This window comes from Acanthochromis polyacanthus, chromosome 2 (genome assembly GCF_021347895.1).
Source record: "Acanthochromis polyacanthus isolate Apoly-LR-REF ecotype Palm Island chromosome 2, KAUST_Apoly_ChrSc, whole genome shotgun sequence".
In the NCBI taxonomy this organism is placed as follows: Eukaryota; Metazoa; Chordata; class Actinopteri; family Pomacentridae; genus Acanthochromis; species Acanthochromis polyacanthus.
Genome location: NC_067114.1, coordinates 44693838 through 44704646, shown reverse-complemented (window position 1 = coordinate 44704646; position 10809 = coordinate 44693838).

The following is a 10809-nucleotide window of genomic DNA, read 5'->3' as shown; positions in this document are numbered from 1 at the left end:
ATGTTCCAGCATATACATCAAATTCCTAGAGATGAGAGTTTGTTTATTTGTGGGCAAAATGTCATGTTGGAGCTGCATATTTTACATTTAGGCTCGTCTCTTAGCTGAAGCTTAATGTGATTATGATGCACAGTTTTAATCCTTACAATACACAATGTATGTGTGAGGCTAATGCGCACCTATAGGTCATGAGGAGCGGCGGATTACAGCTTCACTGGGATTAGCATGAGGTCGGCGCGAGCCCTTATCTGTGGTCATTTATAACTGGAGTTAGCTTTCACGAGGGCCGTTTAATGGTTGATTGTAGTGACAACAGATGCTCAAAACAGAAATATATCAGGGCATAGTGAGCTAGACACCGGGGGGATGCTACATTACACTTTAAAGCCTGAGAATAACGACACCTGCTCATGTATCAGAGCAGTAAATGTCTGATTCAAATCGCAGTGACATCAAATGACGAATTCATAGAGGTTGCGCAGGTGATTTCATTATGGCCACCTCTGTGCAAATGGTAAAAACGCAACAGCTGAGGTGTCTTATTCATTCTTTTTGACAGACGGCGGTGAAGCTGAATCCAAGAATAGAATCTGGAAGAGTTCAGGTTCGCACGAACTGCTAAAGGCTACTGAGAGGAGAAGCACCATGAAGTGATACTTTCTGAAGGGCTGCTAACTAACCCGGCTCAGGCTTTTTCTGAATCAGAAAATAGCATTACATATTCTCCGTCCTTGTAGTTTTGATTATGTTAAGAGAGGCAGAGGATGAAATAAGGCTCTGGCTGCACAATCCTTCACTGCGTTATCTGCTCGGAAATCAGCCCGAGCATGTCACCGCTTCAATTCTGGGGCACCGGATAAAGTTACCCCACGAAACAGAAAGCAACTGGAACGAGCAGATATCATTTCCTCTAAGAGAATATGCTGAAATAACTGACATGATCCTTGTATTTGGTATGGTATTGTTTAAAAAAATTGCAAAAATTACACTATTAATCAGACAAAGAAACAGTAAAAAGTGAAAAATTTATTGAATTTCCAACTTTCTGATGATCTTTAAACAAATCATGTGTGATGCACAGTTCCATCAGCAAAATTAACCCAACCTCAGTTTAAAATTGTCACATTTCATCAAAATCACTTTACTCACATTTACATGTCAAGTTAAAAAAAAACAACGCCTAAAATAAACTGCTTGCATGAATTTCATTCCACAAAAAATAAAAAATTCTGCACCTTTTTGTGCAACAGAAAAAGTATGACTGACTCAGCTCTGACTAGCAGCCATGTGGCAAAAAAAATCAGGAAATTTTCAGTTGGAACTGCAGCCAGTGTTTGCAGTGTATGCAACATATAAGAGAAAGTTTGCAACAAAAACAATTAAAGTAGTAAAATATCTAGAGTATGTAGAGCCACATTTTGTTCTCAGTATTGGTTAAACCTATGGGCATTTAGAAAAAAAAAGAATATATATATATGTAGAGAGCTGCACAGCTGTAGTGACTTTAGATCAAATAAATACTTCTGAAATATAAAAGAAAGAAAATCAAAAATACAAAATAATCCATGAATTTATACATTCAATGTAAAGTACCATTAAAAACCTATAACTGTACAAAAACATATTTCAATTTTTTTATTTCTTATATACTTTAAGGCTTTAGAAAGTGATATTGCACAAATGTTTACTATATTTTTATTAGATGAAACTGTTAACTTGCCGTTTAGTAGTACAAACATATTTTTAAAATTAAACAACAGTGGATCTGTAATTTTTTTCCCACATGCAGATTCAAGATAGATTTTTTTTGCAAAATAAATTGATTTTTTTTAAAGGATTTATGGCTTTTTAACAGTGCCAAAAAATGCTTTTCAGTTCTCTCTACTTACAGAATTGGTTTTGCTGTTTCCATACAGGTGTAGGACTTTATTTTGCAGAGAAAAATGAGCCTATAGTGGCGAAAAATGTGCCAACAAACAGCCATCAGCTTTAACATATTCCAACGGGTACGTTTCTTTTCAGTCTGTCACCAGTGTGCAGGTTTCAGTGCCTCAACCAGCCGTTTCTGATGAAAACTTCAACATATACCTTTACACTAAATCCATACTGTGCCACAGAACCTGTTGCATCCACATCGGCTCCACACTTAGCAGGATGGAGCAATAAAAAGGCAGCAATAACCGCAGCACTCGTAAAAGCAAGAGAGCATGAAGACAAAGGGGAATAAGGCAGAAAGCATCCCAACATAAAACAGTTTTCTTGCTGTCTGGCTGATGTCGATGGAGAAAAATGTCCCACATTTTCCTCGGCGACAGATTCTCTCCGGCTGTTCAGCACCGGTTTAAAGCAGCCCGTTTGTCATGCAAACCCATTTTCTTCATTTCTGATGAGCCGACACCAGAGCTGGCCGCCCGCGATGATTGATGAAATTTTTCTCCCACTTCCACACTCCGTCGCAGCCGCACGACGAACATGACAGCTACTGGAAGGCCTCCGGTTGCTGGTTTGTGGAGTGTTTAAAGCATGGAATTTTATTTATACCTCAATTTCAAGCAAGAGAAACTTGCCGGCCGCACTTTATAGAATTACAGCTGCATTCGGGCTTATAAAGAGACGAGCGGTAAACAGTCCGACGGTACTGAGCCAAGTAATCGCTGCAACTTTAAAATCAATTTGGTGATGAGTCCAGAGTAGAGGAACTGAGAAAAACAGGAGACGATACGGATGATTGAAGAACGTTTACTTATTATTCAACAGTAAACTTCTTACTGACAGTGTAATTTATCAGAAGTTGAGCCACACCTTGGGGACCCACAAATTAATATTATTTAAAAGTGCTTTTTTCTATTCAGTACTCTAGAGTTTGATCAAAATCTGAGCCCCAACGTTCGCTTGGACCAACCTGATGTACAATTTCAGGGTTTGTGAAGTCAATTTGTCTGGAGCTGTATTCTGGTCGACAGTTACATAAAAGCAAAATAAAAAAAGAAGGAGGAATATTTTCCCCATGGCTTGAAGCAGAGGAGATTAAGATTAATAACACAGCCGAGAAATAACCTAAGGGGAGAAAACTAAAGGCAGTTCACAGGTGAATAATGAAGCAGGAGAAAATCAACACCCGAGGAGTGACTATTTCCGGATTGACAGGTGCGATGGGAGCAGCTACATCTGGGGCGTTATTACGAGGTGCAGACGAAACCCTTCATTTAAAACAAACCTGAAAGAACCGGTTAGAATTCCAAAATATTAAACATAATTAGATCATTACCCGTCACTTAATTCGTCTCAAACTCAGATCAAATTCATATGTGGTCTCATAAATATTAATCTGAGCCTCACAGGTGTCCAATTTGTGTAACCTAGAAATCCAATTTGCTCGTATTTATTATACGGGTGTGTGTTGGGTTTCGCCGAGGTCGCCCGTCGCCTTCGATCCTGTTGGTGATCTTAAGATACAGTCGGGCATGATGAGGGCATCTTTGTATGGCGTCAAATTTGGGTCAAAAGTCGCGCGCGCAACACTCTCTCTCGCGCGCGAAACACGTACCCCGCACGAGCGGAAAAAAGTCTCCACAGGCGCTAAAAACACTCTGGGCACGCGTGGCAATGTCTCCGCGTACGAGGAGCCTCTTACGCGCGTGGAGACATTGCTACTCGTCCGTGTACGGTGCCATAATTATCCGTGGAGCTCTGATTTACGCGTGCGGGGAGAAGACTTTTGACCCTTTGTGGGCGGATACCAGTGCTCGCCACAACCGCCCTATGATTGGCTGTGTGCGACTTTTGACCCAAATTTGACGCCATATCTTTGCTTCTTTGCAGACGATGTGGTTCCATTGGTTTCATCAAAAATTAAAAATACTTGGAATCAACATGTAGAACATTTTTACCCACAGGTGGTACTAACACTAGCAACAACAGCAGCTGTACATACATATTTTACTACTGCTATAATACAATATTTATTGTGTGCAAGACAAGTTTCCCTTTGGGACAATCTCTTATCTTACCTACATTTTTAATTTGTTTCCATACTTTTGTGCACACGCAGCTTGCAGTTCAGCTAAAAACTCCCTGAATTTTTGTCACATGACTGTTGGTCATAGTTAAGTCACTCATAGCGTCTTGGTTGCACTGAGGAGTGCAGAATTTTTTCGTTTTTACAGAATCATGTTCAAGCAAGCAATTTATTTTTGGTTAATTTTTAAATTAATTCAGTCATTTTGATGAAATATGACTATTCAAAACTTAGATTTTAATCAATTTTTCTGATAAAACTGTCTCTCAGACATGATTAGGACCATGGAAATGTTGAAAAGTAAACAATTATTTTTCTGTTTTTACTGTTGCTGCCTTTGATAAATGACCTTCGGCATGTTAGGGGTTGAGAATCGAGAGCTTTCTATAGCAGTAACTTCTTTTATAGATCATCTAACACACCTGTACCTGCACTCGATTGGTTCCTGGACCAGATTCTACTCCAGACCATCCATAAAGTTGCACACTTGCCCATGTAAGATCTCCATCATTCAGTTGGAGCTTTAGCGTAATGTGCAGCTCTTCCACACAGTTACTGCTACGAGGAGATCGGAGTAGAGCCGCTGATCCTTCAGCCGAGGTAGTTTCTTTGGAAGTTAAAGCAAACCCAAAACTCACTGGAGGGATTTTATATCTCATCTGGCCTGGGAACACCTCAGGATTTGTCAAGAGGAACTGGAAAGTATTGGTTGAGAGAGGGCTATCTGAAATGATCTGCTTTGGCCCTAAAAAAGTAGAAGAGAAAGGATGGATGGATGGATGGATGGATGGATGGATATAGATGTAGATGGATGAGCCATAACATGACCACAACAGTCAAGATGGTAAAATAATGGCAAAGCGGGTTCAGCAGTCATTAGCTGTCAAATGCTACTGCGCAACATCTGCTGCAAACAGTTTAGCTAGCTTGCTAACAGCCAACCACTAGCTAGAATCAAAATTTAGCCAACTCACGGATTGACTCGCTCCGCTCCACAAACACTACCAGCAATGAAACCACTGCAGACCTTCTCCCTGTACATTTGAAAACGCTCGCATATAGTTAAATAATTTCTGTATATACATAATTTAAAGGCTAGCATTACTACAAGGGCACGGACTGAGAAGTGGCTTCTTCCACAGGCCATTTATTAATGTAGTTAGAGTTATGGTAAGTAAAAGCTGGAAAGACATCAGACTAAAATGTTGTCAAACCACATTAGTCAGAGTCATCCATTCATCTCATGTTTGGTTATATTTGTTTTTCAGCTCTGGATGGTGATTCTAATTCACCCAGTTAAAATGAAAATGACATACACATTCTCTTTATTGAACTTAAACACAGCACTGAATATATTTTGCTCACAAATGCTCAGAAATAAACAGTTTCAATCCACTATAAGGACAATACTACTAATACTATTATTAACGGTGATGGCGCTTATGCATTTTCATTGATGCAGCACTTTCAAGGCACTCGAAGCTGCTGGTTTTTGTGTCTACAGGCAAAAACCACAAGCTTATTCAGCCACTTTCAACATGACTGTTGCTGCTACCTGTAACTGTCTAAACTGGAATGATTGTGACAGAAGTAGGTCATGCAGCAAAGTAAAATGGTGGCAGCGATTGGAAGTTCAACTCAGACACAAAAGTGCTCATGGAGAGATTTTGTGCAGCAGAGAATGGAATATTGATAATATGCACCAACAACTAGAGGAGAGAGTTTCCTGTCTGAGAGGAGACGATGACCTCCAACACTTGTTGTCTTACTGAAGTAAAGCAGAGTGGAGCAGCACTTAATTGCACTCGACATGAATTCAACATGAGATCTGTTTAATCCGACCTGAGTAAGTGGATGTGGAGCTAATGTAGACGCTGCACATGTTTAGCAAGAGTCAGACCACTGCTTACAGCATGTTCAAGGCAAGATACATGTTACTGCTAAGAGCAAGCGAGGATTGTGGCCTGAATAATAATTCCAATTATTTTTTTAAACAGCTGAAATCTTGTATATTTATCACAATTGCTGACAAAATAGTTTTATTAATTTAGGAGCCTAAATGAGCTTCAGTCAGATCTTTATAGGAGAGTGACAAACAGAAAGTCACACCTGAAAACAAATCTCATTAAATCTCAACTGGAGTTCACCTGAAAGCATGTGGGAGACTCTGAAGTCAACTGGAAGAAGGTTCTTCAGTCTGAAACAGAGCTTTTTGTCCAGCAGACTGGACAGGATGCTTGTCAGACACCAAACACTGCACATCACAAATACACCTTCCACACTGTGAAGCACGATGGTGGGAGTGTCATAGCTAAAGCATGATGGTAGCAGCATCATAAATGAAACATAGTGGTGGCAGCATCATGATGTGAAGCATGGTGGTGGCAGCATCATGGTGTGAAGGATGGTGGTGGCAGCATCATAAATGAAGCATGGTGGTGGCAGCATCATGATGTGAAGCATGGTGGTGGCGGTATCATGGTGTGAAGGATGGTGGTGGCAGCATCATAAATGAAGCATGGTGGTGGCGGCATCATGATGTGAAGCATGGTGGTGGCGGTATCATGGTGTGAAGCATGGTGGTGGCGGTATCATGATGTGAAGCATGGTGGTGGCAGCATCATGATGAAGCATGGTGGTGGCGACATCATGATGTGAAGCACGGTGGTGGCAGCATCATGATATTGAAGCATTGTGGTGGCAGCATCATGATGTGAAGCATGGTGGTGGCAGCATCATGGTGTGGGGCACGGTGAAGGCAGTATCATGACGTGAAGCATGTTGCTTTAACTTCCAAATTGTTCTTCATTCCTGTTAAAGTGCAAATATTTCCATCAAAATTGGACAAAAGTTTGCTGCAACAATTTACCAATGTTCCCTAAATGCCTCATATGCAGGATACAGTAGATGCTAACAAGTTAGCCGTGCACAAAAAGGCTTCTAGTTTCCACTCAATTACTGCAACTACACAAAACTCAGACAGGTGAGTGATCAAAATTAATTTTAAAAAATGGAAATAAAGTGTCGAAACAACGTGATTTTATCTACAAGGGCTGTTTTCTATGAGTGGAACATTTATGTTGCATATACATTTAATTGTGGCCAAAACTGTGATTAATATTTGATTAATTGCAGCTGAAGTAATGAGATAGAGTGCATTAGATTGACCAACATTGCGCATATGTATACCATCATGTCTGGTACAGGCTGACCGGCTGTCTGGACTAGCAGGAGTTACTGTGCCATGCACGAATTGTTACCTGGATTTTCTATTGGTGACAAAATGTGTGTGCTCAGATTAATTTCACCCTCAGTTATTTGTTTTTCCTAATATCTGATTTTTGTCTCTGCTCAGTCTGAGTAGTTCGGGTCTTGGCAGAACAATTTACTAAAGCTGATGATCGGGTGTTATGTTCACAGAGAGCAGGCCTGAAAGCAAGGTGATCCGAGGACACTCAGACCTCACACAGGGTAACTTAATACCGCAAAACGACATCTCATTGGGTAATGTTGTATACGGCGATTATCTGCACAGCTGGAATCCCAGGTAGAACACTAATGGACCCCCAGAGCATGCGGCCGGGTCACAACCACGGACAGCAGTCATAACACATGTCCACCATCATTAGCAGCTCCTGGAATATGTTAAACACCCCCTCCGGAGAAAATAAAGGCTTTTTTCTTCATCTTGTTAACACGTCCATATGGTGTTTTCTATATATACTACAAGATATTTGAGTGAAATAAGCAGTCAGCACCATTCAGCATGATGAATCAGTACTCCTGGGTATAACTACACCATGAAGGCTAAAGATAACTCCAAGCAATTCTGTGAAAGGTTGTTGAAAAGCATAAGTCAGGGGAAGATACAAGAAGATTTCCAAGTCAGTGAATATCTTTTCAAGTAAAGTTAAATCCATCATTAATATATGGCATTTGTGTAAATCTGCCGAGAGCAGGACATCCTCAAAAACTGAGTGAAGAAATAAGAAAGAGACGAGTGATTGAGGCCACCAAGACACCTATGTCTCCCTTTGAAGCAGTTACAAGCTTCAGTGGCTGAGACAGGAGAGAACGTTCAAACAACAAATGTTGTTCTCCACAAACAGAAAGCCACTGCTGAAAAAACTCTCATTAAATCTCAAATAGTGTTCACCAGAAAGAATGTGGGAGGCTCTGAAGTCAGCTGGAGGAAGATTCTTTGTTCTGATGAGACTAAAAGTGAGCCTTTTGTCCATCTGATTGCACACTATGTTTAGCTGACACCAAGCACTGCACATCATCACAAACACACCATCCCCCACCATGAAGCACGGTGGAGGTAGCATCATGATGTGAAGCATGGTGGTGGCAGCATCATGATGTGAAGCACGGTGGAGGCAGCATCATGATTTGAAGCATGGTGGTGGCAGCATCATGTTATGAAGCATGGTGGTGGCAGCATCATGTTGTGAAGCATGGTGGTGGCAGCATCATGTTATGAAGCATGGTGGTGGCAGCATCATGTTATGAAGCATGGTGGTGGCAGCATCATGTTGTGAAGCATGGTGGTGGCAGCATCATGATGGTAAGCATGGTGGTGTCAGCATCATGATGAAGCATGGTGGTGGCAGCATCATGATGTGAAGCATGGTGGTGGCAGCATTACGATGGGAAGCATAGTGGTGGCAGCATCATGAAATGAAGCATGGTGGTGGCAGCATCATGTTGTGAAGCATGGCGGTGGCAGCATCATGATGGGAAGCATGGTGGTGGTATCATCATGATGTAAAGCACGGTGGTGTCAGCATCATGATGAAGCATGGTGGTGGCAGCATTACGATGGGAAGCATAGTGGTGGCAGCGTCATGAAATGAAGCATGGTGGTGGCAGCATCATGTTGTGAAGCATGGCGGTGGCAGCATCATGTTGTGAAGCATGGTGGTGGCAGCATCATGTTGTGAAGCATGGTGGTGGCAGCATCATGATGTGAAGTATGGTGGTGGCAGCATCATGATGGGAAGCATGGTGGTGGCAGCATCACGATGGGAAGCATGGCGGTGGCAGCATCATGTTGTGAAGCATGGTGGTGGCAGCATCATGATGGGAAGCATGGTGGTGGCAGCATCATGATGGGAAGCACGGTGATGGCAGCATCTAAAAAACACTTTTAAACATGTAACTTTAACATACAAATATGAGTTCTTAGGGGTTAAATGACTAAAAAGGGGATTTCACCCACAGGCGTGCTGTTTTCTAGAATGTCTCAGATTCATGCAAATACATCTGCAAAGCTAACTGATGCTGTTTCTGTTTACAGTCATCAGGCCGAGCCACTCGGATGTTGCCTTTTCAGCTACCCACCTCAACAAGTGGTGCAAAGCTTATTCAGTGGTTTTTCATTCATTTATTTATTTATTTCTTCCTGAGTTCATTATGCAGCACTTTGAAAGAAACCGTCTCAGAACCGGGATTAGTTTCACCTTTTCGCCCCGAGTCTTGTTGTGGGTTTCATCAAAAGCGCTGTGTAGCAGATCACACAGACGGTTCCGCCTCACACTAAGACGTCCACGCCTCTTAACACGAAAGATTTCTGTGATCAATCAGCGCAATTTATTATGTTCTCCTCTCAGATGTGCTTTCACTTCATCTACGCACCCGTGCGGTGTTCAAAACAGAGCCTGCGTCAGAGTATAGATAATATAATTTGAGACAGTACAGGAGCTCTCGCTGCAAACCCCACTCTAGCCAAATGCGTTTAGTTTTAATGCCGAGATGGAAATGCAACACTCTGCTTAGTTGGCGAGAGGAAACAAAAGCATTAACCTGGTCAAATTTTCAAGACGACTGAAGGCTTTCAAATGCAGTTTCTGAAAGGTTCAAGGTTTACCGAGGCTTCGTGTTTGCTGAAAAGCTAGAAAAGAACTCCCCAAACATGAATCCGCTGCATATAAGAAACCAGGGAATTAAAAAAAAAAGTGATGTGAGAGAAGCAGCGTGTGTGTGGGTGTTTGAGGAGGTTGGGCTGTGTGTGGACTAATCTGTTATGACATGGGAACGGCCGTCTCCGGTTACTTTCCTTTCACACCTCTTTTTCTCGTTAGAGCATAATATTTTGGCACCGAAGTAATATTTGTTGAAGCTCCGCATTTGGTTGTTTGCTCTGTTTACTGATAAAAAATTAAAAAAACCTGTGGGTAATGCAGTTTGTTTCAGCGAAAGAGAAAAGAAGAAGAAGACATTTGACAGGACCAATTATATTTGAGTGCAGCACTTATGGCACCGCAGAGTCCACTGCTGCCTTTGTTTATGTTTGTCTGAGTTTATTAAAGACGCTTTCTGCTCATTAACGGACTGTCCTCTTGATGCACTGACAGAAAACGCTGCAGCCATTTGTAGCCACTTACTGTCAGGAAGGGAGGTTACTCACCATTTATTCATCTCTAAGCAATGTTTTAAGTGTTTTCTTTTGAACTTAGCAAATTACTTAATATCGACGAGATGCTCTTTATTAAACGGCGTTGGAATGTGAGATGGATTGTCCGCCTTTGTCTCTCCGGCTGGACGATTTGGAGAAAACATCTAACAGCATTGTTTTCTGACAAATATCGCAATTATGACTGGATTTGCAATACAAAATTGTGCATATTGTTTAATGGTAATGCTGCTGCTAATTGTGTTTTTCCAAACTGCAGTGTCACTTTCAATTGCTCATCAAGTCACAACAATTTCAAGAAAGACAGAAAAGTTCGACTTGAAAAGATATTATTGCTTCAGTGCTCAGAACAAGACACCAACACTGCCCGGGTCAG